General features: G+C 43.1%; 1 protein-coding gene across 2 annotated transcripts in view; it reads right to left on the minus strand.

Moving 5' to 3' along the window:
• DNM3 (dynamin 3) overlaps window positions 1–16,293 on the minus strand; it is a 1,044,597-nt gene that overhangs the window by 523,344 nt on the left and 504,960 nt on the right. The gene's annotated exons all lie outside the window — the stretch shown is intronic.

Genomic DNA, 16,293 nt, shown 5'->3' on the forward strand with positions numbered 1-16,293 from the left:
GGAATCTGAAGGGGGGGGGTCCGTGGCTGGGTCAGCTAGGCCCAGCAGGGTGGAGCCTTCTCCCTGAGACTTCCGATGTACCCTTGGCCTGAAAGACCCACAATCCCTATCGGTGTGGAGAGGGACATAGGAGAGTGGAGCAGTGAATGAGCTTCAGCTGGATTTCTTCACTCAACGTGTAATTAAACTCTGGAATTCGTTGCCACAGAATGTGGTAAAGGCGGTTAGCTTTGCTGAGTTTTAAAAAGGTTTGGACGGCTTCCTACAGGAAAAGTCCATAGACCGTTATTAAATGGACTTGGGGAAAATCCACTATTTCTGGGATAAGCAGTATAAAATGTTTTGTGCATTTTTGGGACCTTGCCGGGTATTTGTGACCTGGATTGGTCACTGTTGGAAACAGGATGCTGGGCTTGATGGACCTTTGGTCTTTCCCAGTATGGCAATACTTATGTACTTATGAGTCCCACAAAGGCTCCAGCCCTATATACGCTGTCCTTTCAAACATGATATGGAAGTTAGCAGATATTTGTAGAAGGGTGCTTAGGTGATATTTCAGAACGTACTCATATGTGAGCCCATTAAGGCACATAAATGTTAGCACCTGTGTTATAGAATTGCCCCCTGTGTGTTTAAATCCCCACGATTCAGAAGTGGAATGGAGCTGTGAGAATGAATAGGAAAGTGAGTAACTAGCCCTAGTGGAAAGGCAAGAAACTACATAGTTAAGTTTGTCTGGCAGGATGAGATATTAAACTTAATTAGCGGCTAGTTCAATCTGACAAGCTGAAAATATAGCAAAGATAGGAGTCATAGAGGAAAGACATGCACTCATGGACAGGTCAATCTGGCAGTCTCTGTATCCCTTATGTTGAGTAGGTCAGTGTATTAGATTGGTGATAAAGCAAATACCATCCAGAAAGACCTTGGGGACATTGAAGGCTAAATGTTTAAGCACCAGCAAAGCTAGTATTGGTAGCTAATATCATGATAGGAGTTGCATCAAAATCACATGATAACTTATAATTATAGTATACTTCCATGGTATAGTCATATTCCCTAGGGAGTATATTTGAAAGTGACAAACATGACTCAAATTCTAGCGTCATGAAGGGGGGAACTAAAAAATGGCTAGCACAGAAAGAAATAATGCTGTAAACAGCAGCCAGACTCCACTGATAGGATGACAAAAGTGCAACGCTGTTCCTTCCCTTCAGGATTCTGAGGTTTCAACTCAGCAAATGAAACAGAAACTGTTTTAGCATCCCTGCAAATATGTATAGATCAAAAGGAAGTCACTTTGCAGATAATTCAAAATATCATTGCTGTTCCCCTTTCAACATGGAGCAACAGGAAAGTAAGCTTTCCGACACAGCTTGTGCAATGGTACAGGTTCAGATATAATTTTCTCCTGCCAAAGATATGTAATTTACAGCCAAGTCATGTGAGAGCTTCCTGCTTTCTAACCTAACATTCCAACATATCCCAGAACTACACTCTAAACGTTTGGATGCAGTTTGTCACACTGAATGTAAGAGAAAGCTTATTAGACAGTTTCAGCCAAATCCACTTCTTTAAGAAAAAGTGTCAGAAGATATACTGGAAATTTTTCATATTAAGATACTGAACAGCTATACAGGGCCATTTACAATAGGATGATGGAGAGGCATTCGCTTTCTGAGTGTAGAAGAGGCTCAGGTCAATCTCACAACACAATCCTTAGATCCATCCTCCCTCTCCCTCCTATTCCAGCTTGATCCCCACAGCCCCTTCCCCTTTTTCTCTCTTTTTCAGTAAGTTCCTGATTTCAGTTACCGCAATATTGACAGGTTATTTGTCATGTAAGGAAAAGATAGGGAGGTAAAGTTTCTATATGAAATAAACGATTGCTTTATGGAACAGCTGGTTCAGGTACCAACAAGAGGGGGGTAGCTATTTTAAATCTGATCCTTAGTGGAATACAAGACGCAAGAGTTAACTATTTGGGGATGGCTTGACAATAGTGATCATAACATGATCAAATTTGAAATAACTGGAGTGAAGACACTAATGAAATCTACTGCGACAGCATTTAACTTTCAAAAGGGAACTAATGATAAAATGAGGAAAATAGTTTTAAAAAGGTAAAAGGTGCAGCTGCAAAGGTTAAAAGTTTAAATCGGGCATAGATGTTTAAAATATCATCTTCAAAGCCCAGACCAGTTTAGTCCACGTATCAAAAAAAAAAAAAAAAGGTTGGTAGAAAAGCAAAACAGCCAGCATAGTTAAACTGTGAGAAGAAAAAAAAGCTATTAGAGCCAAAAGAACTTTCAAAAAATGGAAAAAGGATCTGAATGAAAACAGGAAGCAGCATTGGTAATGGCAAGTTAGACCATTCAGGGTCCACCCCCCCCCCCCCCCCACAGTAGTAACAGTGATAAGGAGCCCAAGCCCCATCACTGGGAGAGGAAGACCTGCCAGCCTAGGGTGGGTACAATATCATCATAATGATAGAGAGATCAAATTGGTGGATAAATGGTGTATATGTTAAAGAGGGCATCAAGTTAAACAGAATAAAGCTCTGCAGGAATGTATCACAGAATCTTTATAGATAGAAATTCCATGTGTGAAAGGAAAGAGAATACTAGTGGAGGTAAACTATTGTCCACCCGGCCAGAAAGAACAGATGACATGTTAACAGAAATTAGGGAAGCAAGCAAATTTGGCTACACTATAATAATGAATGATTACAATTACAGCAATATTGACTGGATAAATATGTCTGCTAGGGAGGTCAATTCAGATGAACTGACTGCTTCATGGAGCAGATGTTTGAGGAAGAAATCTAGACTGAGAATAATTTTAGATCTAGCCCTTAATGGAAAGCAAGATTTGGTTCAAGAGCTAACAGTGCTGGGACAACTTGGCAAATAGGTGGGAAAATGTGGGATACAAATGCAATAAATAATAATAATTTGATCAGATTTTACTTAACTGGCAGTAGGACACTATGGAAATCTACTATACTGGCATTTAACTTTCAAAACGGACTATGATAAAATGAGGGAACTGCAGATGATCCTTTTAGATTTTATAAATCAAAAGTGAAGACTTTACATCAGGCATAGACATTGTTCAAAAATGTCACCTTGGAAGTCTTGACCAGTTGTATTTCACATATTGGAAAAAGCAGAAGGCCAGTTGGCCAGCCAAACAGCAGCCATTATGGTTAAAAGGTGAGGTGAAAAGTTTTCTAGGCAAAAACCAGGAGCATCTTTCAAAAAATAGGAAAGCTCTAAATGAAAACAGGAAACAGCACAAACAGTGGCAAATAAGATGCGAAGTATTGATAAGGAAGGCAAATAATTTGAAAAGATGCTTGCTGTTGAGGTAAAAACTCAACCTTTTTTTTTCAGGGACATTCGAAGCAAAAAGGCCTGTGAGGGAGTCAGCTGACCCACTAGGTGATCATGGAATAAAAACAGCATTAAATAGGACAAAGCCATAGCAGAGTAAATCTCTCTACTTCAGTCTTTAAGAAGATATAAGGTAATTATCCACATCATAAATGGTAGTTAATGTTACGATTTGGAGAAAGAACAGCAAATCAAATAGACCAGTGATATATACCCAAGTGTTGGAAGAACTCAAATGAAACTACAGGTCTACTATACAGTAGATATTTGTAACCTATCACTAAAATTACCTACGGCAACTGAAGATAGTGGGTTGCCAATGATGCCAATTTAAAAAAAAAAAAAGATTTTCAGGGGATTCAGGCAGTTACTGACTGGTGCACTTGACCTCAATGCCAGACAAAATGATTGAAATTATTATAAAAACTAAATTACTGAACATATAGACAAGCATGGTTTTACAGGAAAATGTGGAGGAGTGGCCTAGTGGTTAGGGTGGTGGACTTTGGTCCTGGGGAACTGAGGAACTGAGTTCAATTCCCACTTCAGCACAGGCAGCTCCTTGTGACTCTGGGCAAGTCACTTAACCCTCCATTGCCCCAGGTACAAATAAGTACCTGTATACAATAGTGAGCCGCATTGAGCCTGCCATGAGTGGGAAAGCACGGGGTACAAATGTAACAAAAAAAATGTCACCAAGATTTGTCTCAGGGAGATCTTCCTCATCATGCTGCATTTCTTTTTGTGGAAGATGTGAACATATTTGAACAAAGGTGAGCCAGTTGATATAGCATATCTGAATTTCCTAGACATTTGACAATGTACCTTATGAAAGGCTCCTAAGGAAATTAAAAAGCCATGGGATAGGAGTCAGTGTCAATATGGATGAGAACTAGTTAAAAGATAGAAACAGAAAAAGAGAGGATTAAATTGCTAATGGAGGAAGGCAGATAGATATCCCAGCAATCTGTAATAGAACCAGTGTTTTTTTACATTTATAATTGATCTGGATATGGGAATGATGAGTAAGGTCATCACATCTGCAGATGACAAATTATTCAAAGTTTTAATTTCCATGGAGATTGGAGAAATTACAGGAGAACCTTACAAAAATGGAAGATCATACATCCAAAGGCAGATGAAATTTGATGTGGAGAAGTGCAAAGTGATGCACACAGAGAAGAATAATGCAAATTATAGCTATGCAATGCTAGGTTCCAAACTAGGAGTCTTGATGTCATTGTGGATAATGATTGCAATTTCTATTCAGTGTGTGGTAGCCAGTGATTCACCTCAAAAGTCTTAATCACTCCGAGAGGATAAGATGGGGCTCTGAGGCTTTTTCCTCCTAGTTTTATTTGTTGCATTTGTACCCCACATTATTCCACCTATTTGCAGGCTCAATGTGGCTTACACAGTACCGTCAAAGGCGTTTGCCCAGTTGGTTGATAACAAATACAAGGTTGAACAGTGATCGAATGAGGTATATGTGGGGGGTCAGAAGGGATGAGGTTTGCATGTTGTCCAGTATGATCATAGTCATGCTGTGTTTCCAGGTGAAGAGATTTACGTGGGGTCATTGGAGTAGGCCATTTTGAAGAGGTTGGTTTTTAGTGATTTCCTGAAGTTCAGGGGGTCATGGATTGTTTCAGAGCTTTGGAGGCAATCCATAGTTGTGTGCTGATGTAGGCGAAGCCGGATGCACAAGTTGATTTGTAATCTCAGTCCTCTGCAGTTCAGGTAGTTTAGGTTTAGGTATAATCTTGAAGATCTGACTCTGTTCTTATTGGTAGTATCTATAAGGTCCTGTCATGTATCCTGGGATTATGCCGTATATGATTTGTGTGGATGTTAGCACATTCTGGTGCAATTTGTATGTGTCATGGTCCCAAGCTTTAAACAAACAGTCACAGACTCTGGAACAACATGAGCCCTTGGCTACTGTTGTCGAGAGGCAGCAGGAGGCAACCCCCCAAGCAGGACTGGACTAACAAGCTTGGCTGGAACTGGATGTCTGGAACGGACTTGGCTGACAGGAACCGGATGCAGAGAACGGACTTGGCTTGACTGGAACTGATTCAGGATACTCAAGCACATTCAGGATACTCAAACAAGCTTGGCAGGAACGAAGCTGAAGCAAACAGGGCAGATACAAGCAGGAAGGAACTGGAGCTGAAGACAAACAGGGCAGACACAAGCAGGAAGGGAACTGGAGCTGAAGACAAACAGGGCAGACACAAGCAGGATTACCAAGCTGCCCCACACAGTCCAAACAACAGAACAATGGCTGAAGCTGACCTAGCACACAAACAGACCGAGAAGAAAGAAGCAGAAGTGCACACAGGCACCCTAAACAAGGAATCAAGACAGAAGTGCCCACGGGCACACAGGCTATGAACAAAGCAACACAGAAATCAAGACGAAGGCCCACAGGCACACAGACTAGGAACAAGGCAGAAGTGCTTCACTGCACACAGACTAACCCTGGAGACCTTTGCACCACTTCCTTATAACAGGACAGAGCAGGAAACACACTGACACAATAAGTGAGGCTTGAAACACAAGGAAAGAAACAACAATGCAGACAGTAGCCAGCTCAAAAGCTGGCCATCGGAAATAAGGTGAGTCATGAGAGGAGTCAAGGCCACAGTTGTGACAGTATGGTATTTCAAATAAGAAAACTACTGTCGACACTGGCACATAATGGTGTGGTGGTAGCAGCCCAAAAAAAAGAATCAAATATTGGGAATTACTAGGAAAGAAATAAAACCATAATATCTTAATGCCTCTGCATCATGCCATGGCATAAGCATGTCTTGAGTACTATGTGCAATTCTGGTCACCACATCTCAAAAGGGTCAAGGGTAAGGATTTGATATACCACCTTTCTGTGGGTACACCAATATGGCTTACATATACTATATGCAGGTACTTTTCTGTCCCTAGTGGGGCCACAATCTAAGTTTGTAACTGGGGCAACAGATGATTAATGTCAGCTCTGATTTGCCCAGGGTCACAAGGAGCTACAGTGAGAATCAAACTCTGTTCCCCAGTTCTCAGCCAACTGCACTAACCATTAGACAACCAAAGCAAAGGAAATGGAACAACTCACTATGAGGAAAGTCTAGAGGTTAGGACTTTTCAGCTTGGAAAAGAAATGGCTGAGGGTTCTATAAAAGTGTGGTGGGTGGAGCAGGGCATAGTCAGACCTCGGCGGGAGGGGGGTCCAGAGCCCAAGGTGGGGGGGGAGGGCACAGTTTAGGCCACCTCCCCAGCTGCCCGCCCCTCCCTCGTCACCAGGTACTTTTGCTGGCAGGGGTCCCCAAACCCCCACCAGCCGAGTCTTCTTCAGCGCCGGTCGACTTTGGCGCCTTCGCTTGTTGATCTGTTTCTGACTCCTGACGGCCTCTGTGCAACATCCTGTATTGTAGCCCCGTGCAGGACATGCACGCAGGACGTTGGGAGTCAGAAACAGATCAACAGCAAAGGCGCCAGAGTTGACCGGCGCTAAAGAAGACCGGCTGGGCAGGGGTTGGGGACCCCCGCCAGCAAAGGTACCTGGCGGGGGAGGGGGCGGTGGGGTCTGTGGCAGGAGGGAGGTCCAAAGTAGAGGGGCCAGGGCTTAATCTGTGGGGGCCTATGCCTCCGTGGCCCCACCTAACTATGCCCCTGGAGTGGAGTGGAAAAGGTAAACCTAAACTGATTTCTTGTTCTTTCAGAAAAATACAAAGACTAGAGGAGCCATTAAATTACAAAGTAATGGGGGGTCACGTGGTACCATGGAGGAGAGCGGGTCGCTGAAAAAGCGGAGCTCCACACTTCCTTGCTTATCAGCAAAAAACGGCACCTGGTACAAGCTTTACAAGTGTAAACCTCTCGTGGCAGACCAGAAAGGGAGAGAGAACGAGATACAACCTTTAATCGCTCATTCACAGCGGAATGGCCTCCAGAATCCAAAAAAAAGAAAAGGAGAAGGGTAAGGCCCCAGATCCTAAAAATGGCCAACAGTCCAACGCTGCAGGGCTCCTCAGTAATGCTCCGCAATGGACCGCCGATATTACTGCCGAGGTAATGGCGTTGTGGAAGCTGCGCTAGATAACTACAGGCTTTATATGACAGAGCTGAAGTTGCTCACAGAACAATTAGAACGGCTTTAATTTAGACTTAGACCACATGCAGCAGCGAGTCAGCAACATCGAAGTTCGTATGGCAGGAGGCTGAGGAGCCAAGAGAGACACTCCAAAAGAAAAAGTGAAGGATCTAGAGGCAAAATTAGATGATTTGGAAAATCGTGCGAGGAGAAATAATTTGCGCCTCGTCGATTACCTGAAAGGCCTGAAGGATGTGGAGCTGGTGAGTTTTTTTGGAGCGCTGGCTCACGGAGACACTACAATTAAATACTTGCAAGACCCTCTGCGAATTGAGCAAGCCCACAAGACAGGGACCTTGCCGACAATCAACTGACAAGCCTAGAGTGATCATTATGAAGATCTTGCAATATCGTCATAAGCAGCGATCCTAAAGGCCATTCAAGCGGGTCAGACATTAAAATATGAAAGCTGGAAAATCTTATGTTTTCAGGACTATTCGATCAGGGCGTGGCAACAGCGAGGCGTGCATTTGCTCCAATATGCGCTGAGTTATATGAACGAAAAATAAAATTCTTTTTGATATACCCGCTAAGCTGAGGCTTTATCAAGATGGTGTGGAAAAAAACTATGAGAACGTGGAGACAGCCAGAGACTTCCTGAGACGCTGCCAGCCAGAACAACGAAGTGAGTCAGCACATGTGGCAGTTAATATAGTGGAAGAAGGACATGTTTATGGGACTGGAAGACTGAAGGGACCTCTGGATGGATTACTAGATAATATAATGGAGGGCAGCTTCTGCTCACAGAGGCCCTGGTTGGAACAATTGGTCAGGAAGGATATAAAGTTTAATTTTGGATGAAAAGAGACTGAAGCTTTTTACAAGAGAGGAAATAGTTGAATAAGATGTAAATCTGGGTGAAAGACTCGAGACGAGATGAGCAAGATGAAGGGAGAAGCAGGAGGCTTTCAGAACTGTAAGACCAAAAAAAGGCTGCATGCGGCTTGTTTTGGAGCCGTGTGCGTCACACAATTTGGATCTAAACAGTCACCGAGGAGTTGGAAAGCTGGAGTTTTAATGACTTTCGGATCCCTGAGCCAATAAAAGTTTATAAGATGTTCTCTCTCACTAAATATTTCTAAATCTTTGTATTATCTGAAATGTGTATTAATGTATACTATCATAAGAGAGGTATTTAATTGGGTACCTAGCCAATTAGCCTTTAACAAGAGTAATAGGGGAGGGGGTGGGGTACCTACACGTACCTACATAGAACTATGAACTATATGGGGGCAACGGGGAATGGGAAGATAGGAGTAGGAGAGCTTGGGGGGGGGGGGGGGGGGGGGGGGGGGGAAGGGGAAGGGTTTTGGGGGAGGGAAGGAGAGGGAGGGGAGGGCTGATTGGAACAACAGGAAGACGCAAACTTGGATGATACTGGTATGACTAAGGGGGATTGGAAGGTCACAGCTGAAAGTCAGGGGAGGGGTAAGGCTGGGATATCCCTCTTTCACAGAAGATTTATATATCTATGAGATTCAGCTTAGTGGGATCACATAAAAAGAGTTATGGTTAAGATAATGTCATGGAATGTGGGGGGAATAACATCACCAGTTAAACGCTCTAAGATTTTGCAAGCACTGAATAGACATAAGGCGCACATAGCCATGCTCCAAGAAACGCATTTGAACGCAGTGGAACACAAAAGTTGTACCGGTGGTGGGTAGGTGACCTGGTGGACAGTCCCACATCAAATAAAAAAGCGTGAGTGCCAATATTATTTCGGAAAGGGCTACAATGTGTGATGAATCGTAAAGTCCTAGACTCTCAGGGTAGATATATTATTCAGCAAATTACACTAAATAACAGGCCAATGCTATTGGTTAATGTATATGCCCCAAATCAATATGATAAAACATTTTTTCAGACTATTATCAGGCATGTACAGAGCTTTGAGCAAATTCGGTGATAATGGGAGATTTAATCAGGCCTTTGACCCAATGGTGGACAGCACTGGCCCCTCCCGGATCAGACCGGTGAACTATTCTAAGGGAGTGCCCTGGGTGTGCTCGGAACGGGAGTTGGTTGGACTCTTGGAGCTTGTTACACTGAGGAGAACGCGATTATACCCACTTATCTAGTGCTCACGGTATGCAATCGCGTATAGATTACCTGTTAATATCGCAGCGTACTGCGACTCTCCTGGAGAAGGCGTAGATAGGCCCAACACAAGTGTCCAACCATGCCATGATATGGGTAACCTTGAATTGGGGTAATGAATCTATGAGACCTTTTTATTGGAGGTTCCCGAGAGCTCTATATTATGATTCCCAGTTCCATACATTTGTGAAAGATAAATGGAGGGATTATGGAGAGCTTAATAGAGAAAGCCTTCAGTCAGACCCACATACAAGATGAACAGGGAACAAGACACCACACCAATGAAGATATTAATAGAGTGTCTGAAATCTTTTATACCCGCTTATATTCTCAGCCAGAGGACAAGGGTCTAGAGGCAGCTTCATACCTGGAGGGGGCAGGTACTTTGGACGGGTTTACATCAGACATGTACAAAATCTTAGTTGATGATATGGGGCGTGTGTACAAAGGTCTTTAATATATACATTACAGGGGAGAACTCCCGAGCTCGCTGTGGACAGCGCAAATAATTGTCTTATTGAAGCCGGGGAAAGACCCAACTCAGGCAGAATCATATCGACCAATATCTTTAATATCTTATGAGCTAAATTATTTGCTAAGGTTCTGTCAAACAGATTGACTAGATTTTTGCCTCAACTGGTGCTAGACCCACAGGTGGGTTTGTACGAGACCGCGCTGTAGCAAGAAATTTGAGAAAGATCTTATTGGCACTGGAACAGATAAAACTTGGCAATTTCCCATCAGTATTGATTAGTTTTGATGCTCATAAAGCATTTGATCGAGTATGATGGGACTTTATGTTCGCGGTGCTGGGGCATATGGGATTAATGGTTTTTTTTGGTGAGGCCATTAAAACATTATATCAAGGCCCAATGGCGGAGGTGATGGTGAATGGAGTGACATCCCGACGGTTTGAGATAGCAAGAGGGACTAAACAGGGATGTCCTCTGTCTCCTCTCTTATTTGTGTTGGTGATAGATCCTCTAAGTCAAGATACCCTGGGTTCGTCAGAGATACAGGGGATACATATGGCTCTGAGCATTTTAAGATATCCGCTTTCGCGGATGATTTGTTGGTAATCCTCAAACAACCAAGTGTATCGTTGCCAGTGGTTCTGGAGATTTTCAAAGAGTTCGGTGATTTCTCAGGCTTTGGACTTAATTTGGACAAATCTGAGATCCAACCGTTATATATGACAGACGAAGAGTGGTCTTGTTTAGACTGTCCACTTAAGCGCACAGACAAATACATCTGCCAGGGGATCCCTCAAAGCTATATCAGATGAACATAGCTAAATTGTTTGAGTTTACAAAGCGTCTCTTAGAAAGATGGTCCAACCTGCCAATATCTTTGCAGTGACAAATCTCCTTATTTAATATGATACTCTTCCCAAAGTGGCTTTACTGTTTTCAGGTTCTGCCAATATATCTTTTAAAAAGAGATTGGAGGAGACTGATGGGTATACTTTCCAAATTCTTTTGGAATAAGAGGCGACCGCAAATAAATAGGCAAAGTATGTTGCATACTTGGGAAAGAGGAGGATTTGGGGGTTTAGATTTATTGTGCTACAACAGAGCTTGCTTACTGAGGCACTTAGGGGATTGGTTGATGGGAACAGCCTACTACACACCGCGAGAAGCGGAGGAGACATGGGTTAGTCCGTTGCGACTGCAGTATGTGTTGCAGGCCAAACAGTCTTCTCTACTGAGGAACATAAGGAAAAGTTTGTTGATTAGACCGCTTGGATTGGTGTAGAGAGAATTAGGCCACAAATGGGCATTTGATGCACATCAGAGTGGGTTATTGCCTATAATGGGGAATGGAGACTTTCTCCCAGGTATGGATAACTCAAGATTTAGAACTTGGCGACAAAAAGGGATTAACATTATACAAGACATAGTAAACTCAGCTGGTAAGATTAAGCGGTTGGATTCCTTGGGGCTAGGAGAGGTATCATGGATGGATATATTTGCATATCAACAGATCTCTCACTATATTGTAGGGATCCCTAAGCAATTTCTTGCTATGGATGTGCCCAGCAAGTTAGATAAGCTGTATGAAATCGCTCCTCCATAAAAGGCTCCTGCAAAGTGAAACGCACAAAAATATGAACCATCTCATACTGAAATGGTCGGCAGATTTTAAGAGGGTGGTAACACCGCAAATGCTGCTGAGCAGTATGAGACAGATCCCCAGAAGAATAGACAGTGCAGAATTAAGAGAATGTCAAGGAAGGGTGATCTTTCGGCATATACGTCTAAATTGCGGCTCTATAAAATGGGAGGGGTGGATTCACCTACCTGTGGGAGATGTGGAATGGTTCCATGTACATTTTATCACGCTCTGTGGGAGTGCCAGGAGATCCAACAGTTCTGGGCCAAAATATTTAGGTTTCTAGGATATCTGGAGAATAAACATATTTTGCTGAGACTGGAACACGGCCTATTGGGGGTGGATGCCCTATCGGGGCTGGTGCTGCCCACCATAATTTACTGGTATACAAAGCATGTTTAGCTGGCAAAAAATGCATAATGGTCAATTGGGTTAAACAAGAGTCTCCTACATATTGGCAGTGGCATAACAGACTCCACGCCTTATTGTTGATGGAATTACGAGATGTCTCCTTGAGGTTCAAAAGACAAAAAAAGTTATATCTTGTCTGGAAAAGTTACATACATGCCCTTGCACCTTGTGCCCGTAGTTTTATTGTCAATCAGCTGGGGGATCCCCACATTCCTACATGACATACTATGTAACAAAATATGGTGACATTAAATCCCTGTGTTCATGGAAAAGTTCCTTTTGGGGGGAAAGGAGGGGGGAGGGATATAGAAAGAGACTGGAAAGGGGAGTAGGGGAGTGCAGATGGGGAGGGGGGAGGAGGGGGTTCCAAAGCCACTCTTGAAGATAAAGCATAACGAGTACTGTTGACAATAATAAAGGTTGAAAATTGTTGTTACAATATGTTTGGACTAAGTTGATGATGCCTGTGATAAATCCTTCCCTACTCCAGTGCATAAGAAAGGATATGTAGGGATAAAGGGGGGTAACTTTGTTTAACGAAAAACTTTGATGACGACTTTTACTAATGAGATATTACTGTACCAGTTAGGATGTTTGAATGTACATATTACTTATATTGTTGGATATATGTAAATGGAATTGTCATCAATAAAAATTGTTGAAACCTAAATTGCAAAGTAATACATTTGAAATAAGTAGAAAAACGTAATTTTTCACGAAGAGGCCAAAGCAAAAAGAGCTGTGCATGGATGTCTGAGCACACCACTTCTACCAGGAGCATAATACTGTGCAGAAAGCTAAGTATATGCAAATGTTATAAACAAAGAACTTGCATGCTAATTAAGGGACAAATGCATACCAAGATTTCGTGGAATGGAGTAGCCGCCTAATGGTTAGTGTAGTGGGCTGAGAACCAGGGGACCAGGTTTGATTCCTGCTGCAGCTCCTTGTGATCCTGGGCAAAGCAAGTAACATTCTATTGCCCCAGGTACAAAAACTTAAGATTGTGAGTACCAGTATATAGTATGTAAACCACTGGTTGTACCACAGAAAAATGGTACATCGAATGCATTACACCCTTACCTCTAAGTGCGACTTCTTGTCTGCATGTCAGAACAAAAACCAAAATATCGGCATACCAGCAACTCTTCTTCAGCATATAAGTATGAGCCTTGCAAACATTTTTTGCACACAAAATTTTAGCAAGGCTGATATTTATGCACAGAACAGGCACCGATGTGTTGTGACACTAATTTTTGTTCAGACATGTGCAGAAACTCTGTTACCTCCTCATTAGTCTGTTAAAGTTGCAGGCACTCTTTCTGGTTGCAGAAGATAAAATTAGCAGTTAAATCTTTAAAAATGGCACTAAATCCTCTCCCTTCTATGCTGCCCTGGACTGGGTGAAAAATGTCTCACATTGTTTGTGCATCAAAAGCCACTTTTTTCTTCACTGCATTGATGTGAAATACTTAATGGCCCCATTACCATACATTTTAATGCAATGTGCGGCCATGTTGTCTGCACACATTAACACCCATGTTAAACTCCTCTCTGTATTGCTTAGCCATTAACGAACTCATACAACCCTTGGTAACCACACAGGCTTACAAAAGCTATCTGCATCAGCCCCCGAGGAGCAGATGCTCAAAACTCCGGCACTGTTCAGTACAAGTGCTGAAAAAATACTTCCACAACAGTGCTGCAACACAGCTCCCTAATCTCAGCGCTGACATACAAATTTAGCTGCAATGTCAGCACTGAGCACTAGGGAGCTGTTTTGAGTTCTGCAGGAGAATTGTGCCTGGGCATGCGCTGAAGAGCATGCCTTTATATGATAGTTAGGCCCCGCGCAGTGTATCCCAGGATGCACCAGGTAGAGCAGGAAGTGCCTGACAGAAGGAGGGAAGGAGTCCTAGTCCCTCTTCCTTTGAGGTAGGAGGGGGTTGGGGGGAGATCGCTAGGCCACCAGGGCTAGGCTAGTATTCGGGGGAATGGGGTCCTTGCCAGGGGTCCCACAGGACCACCAAGGTTTTATTTACTTTCAGAGGGGAGGTAGCGGGGTCTGGGGTCCACCGGACCACCAGGCCCTCATGTCTATGGGGGGGGGGGGGGGGTCTGGGGTCCACCGGACCACCAGGGCTAGTGACTGCCAGCAGCACCAGCCTCCCTATTCATCCCCTGCTCGGCACAACTTTAACGTCAGTTCTGAGCTGGAATAGGGTTTGCCACAGGAGAAGTGTCTTTGTTTTGCACACTGCCCACTGAGCAAATACTATTACCGCCAGACCCTTACCCACAACTATTTTGTTGGTACTATGGGCTCCTGGCCTAACTCCACGGGTAATCAGGCAGTGCACAAGGCACTCCTACTCTTCGCCCATAGCCACGCCTCCTGCACTGAAAAATAATATATTTTTCAGCGCAGGATTAACATGAGCTGATGAGCACACTACCGCAGGAAATCTCTGCGCGTCCCGAGGACATGCTTTTTGCCACGTGGTAGGCATGTACTAGTGCCTACCGTGCCTTAGTAAAAATGATAAAGGGGACGGGACGACTTCCCTATGAAGAAAGACTGAAGCGTTTAGGGCTCTTCAGCTTGGACGGCTGACGAGAGATATGATAGAGGTCTATAAAGTAATGAGTGGATTGGAAAGTGGTAGATGTGAATCATTTGTTTACTCTTTCCAAAAATACTAGGACAAGGGGGCATGTGATGAAGCTACAAAGTAGTAAATTTAATAAGAATCATAGAAACGTTTTCTTCATTCAACGTGTAATTAAACTCTGGAATTCGTTGCCAGAGAATGTGGTAAAGGTGGTTAGCTTAGCAGGGTTTAAAAGGGGTCTGGACAGTTTCCTAAAGGAAAAGTCTGTAGACCATTATTAAATTGACTTGAGAAAATCCACTGCTTATTTCTGGGATAAGCATCATACAATGTATTGAGCTTTTCTGGGATCTTGCCAGGTATTTGTGACCTGGATTGGCCACTGCTGGAAACAGGATACTGGGCTTGATGGACATTTGGTCTGTCCTAGTGTGGCAATACTTATGTACTTATATGGCCCCTTAATGAGGTTTTGATAATGAAAAGAAGCAGATCCTTAGTGAACTTTCCTATACCTTGTTGTAGAGTATTGAGATGTTCACAGATCTGGTTTATCAGTTCCACCTAGAAATAAGGCATAAAAATGACTATAGGGAAGTAAACAATGAAAATTAGTTAGATTATATTGTATTTTGCACCCTGTGCTTGCTATAACTCCTTTGAAGTTTCATCTTAGTATAATAATAATAAAAAAATTAGATTTCATTTAATTTGAAGACCAAATCGATGTGCATTTCAGAACCTGACTTCTAAATACAACACATTCCAAGATACACACTGAAGAACTGTGTCTCTCTTTTAGGTGTTGAAGACACTTAAATACATCCAAGACCTCTACATGGAATTTTCAAGTGTGTGCACAGGTGCAAAATCCAAAGGAATATTTACGCACTGATTTCAAAATATTTAGGGGCCCTTTTACTAAGTGGCAATAAGCCCAACATGGGCTAACCGCTTGGCAATCTGGAACTACCGCCGGGCCAACATTCAGCAGTAGTTCCACCCCCAGTGCATGGGGGATCACCATTGGGTTAGCATGGGAGCCCTTACCACCACTTCAATGGGTAGCATTAAGTGCTCTCCCCCCGCACAGCCATGTGGTAAGAGCAATCTTACCACACGGCCATGTCTTTTTTTCAGCCTTTTTATCCACTGCGGTAAAAGGGCCTCAGTGCGCAGTGAAAACAGCCCCCACCATTAGCACAGGGCCCTGTTCACCGCAGCTTAGTAAAAGGGTCCCTTAATTATTTATCCTTGGATTTATTTTATCTTGTTTTACATTGTACTATTGTGCGTGTATGTGTGTGTGTGTGGGGGGGGGGGGGGGGGGGTTCTTATTCAACTGTTTATATTTTGATTGCTTTGCTGATACATTTTGTATTTTGTTCCTTTTATTTCTGTAATCTATCTTGAAACTTGTATGGTTAAGCAGAGAAGAAATGTCTAAATTAAATTCTCAACGGAAAAGTACAAGCATCTTTCCATTTGGAAACTACCCAGAAAAGAAGCATCC

Source organism: Microcaecilia unicolor, chromosome 6 (assembly GCF_901765095.1).
Source record: "Microcaecilia unicolor chromosome 6, aMicUni1.1, whole genome shotgun sequence".
NCBI lineage: Eukaryota > Metazoa > Chordata > Amphibia > Gymnophiona > Siphonopidae > Microcaecilia > Microcaecilia unicolor.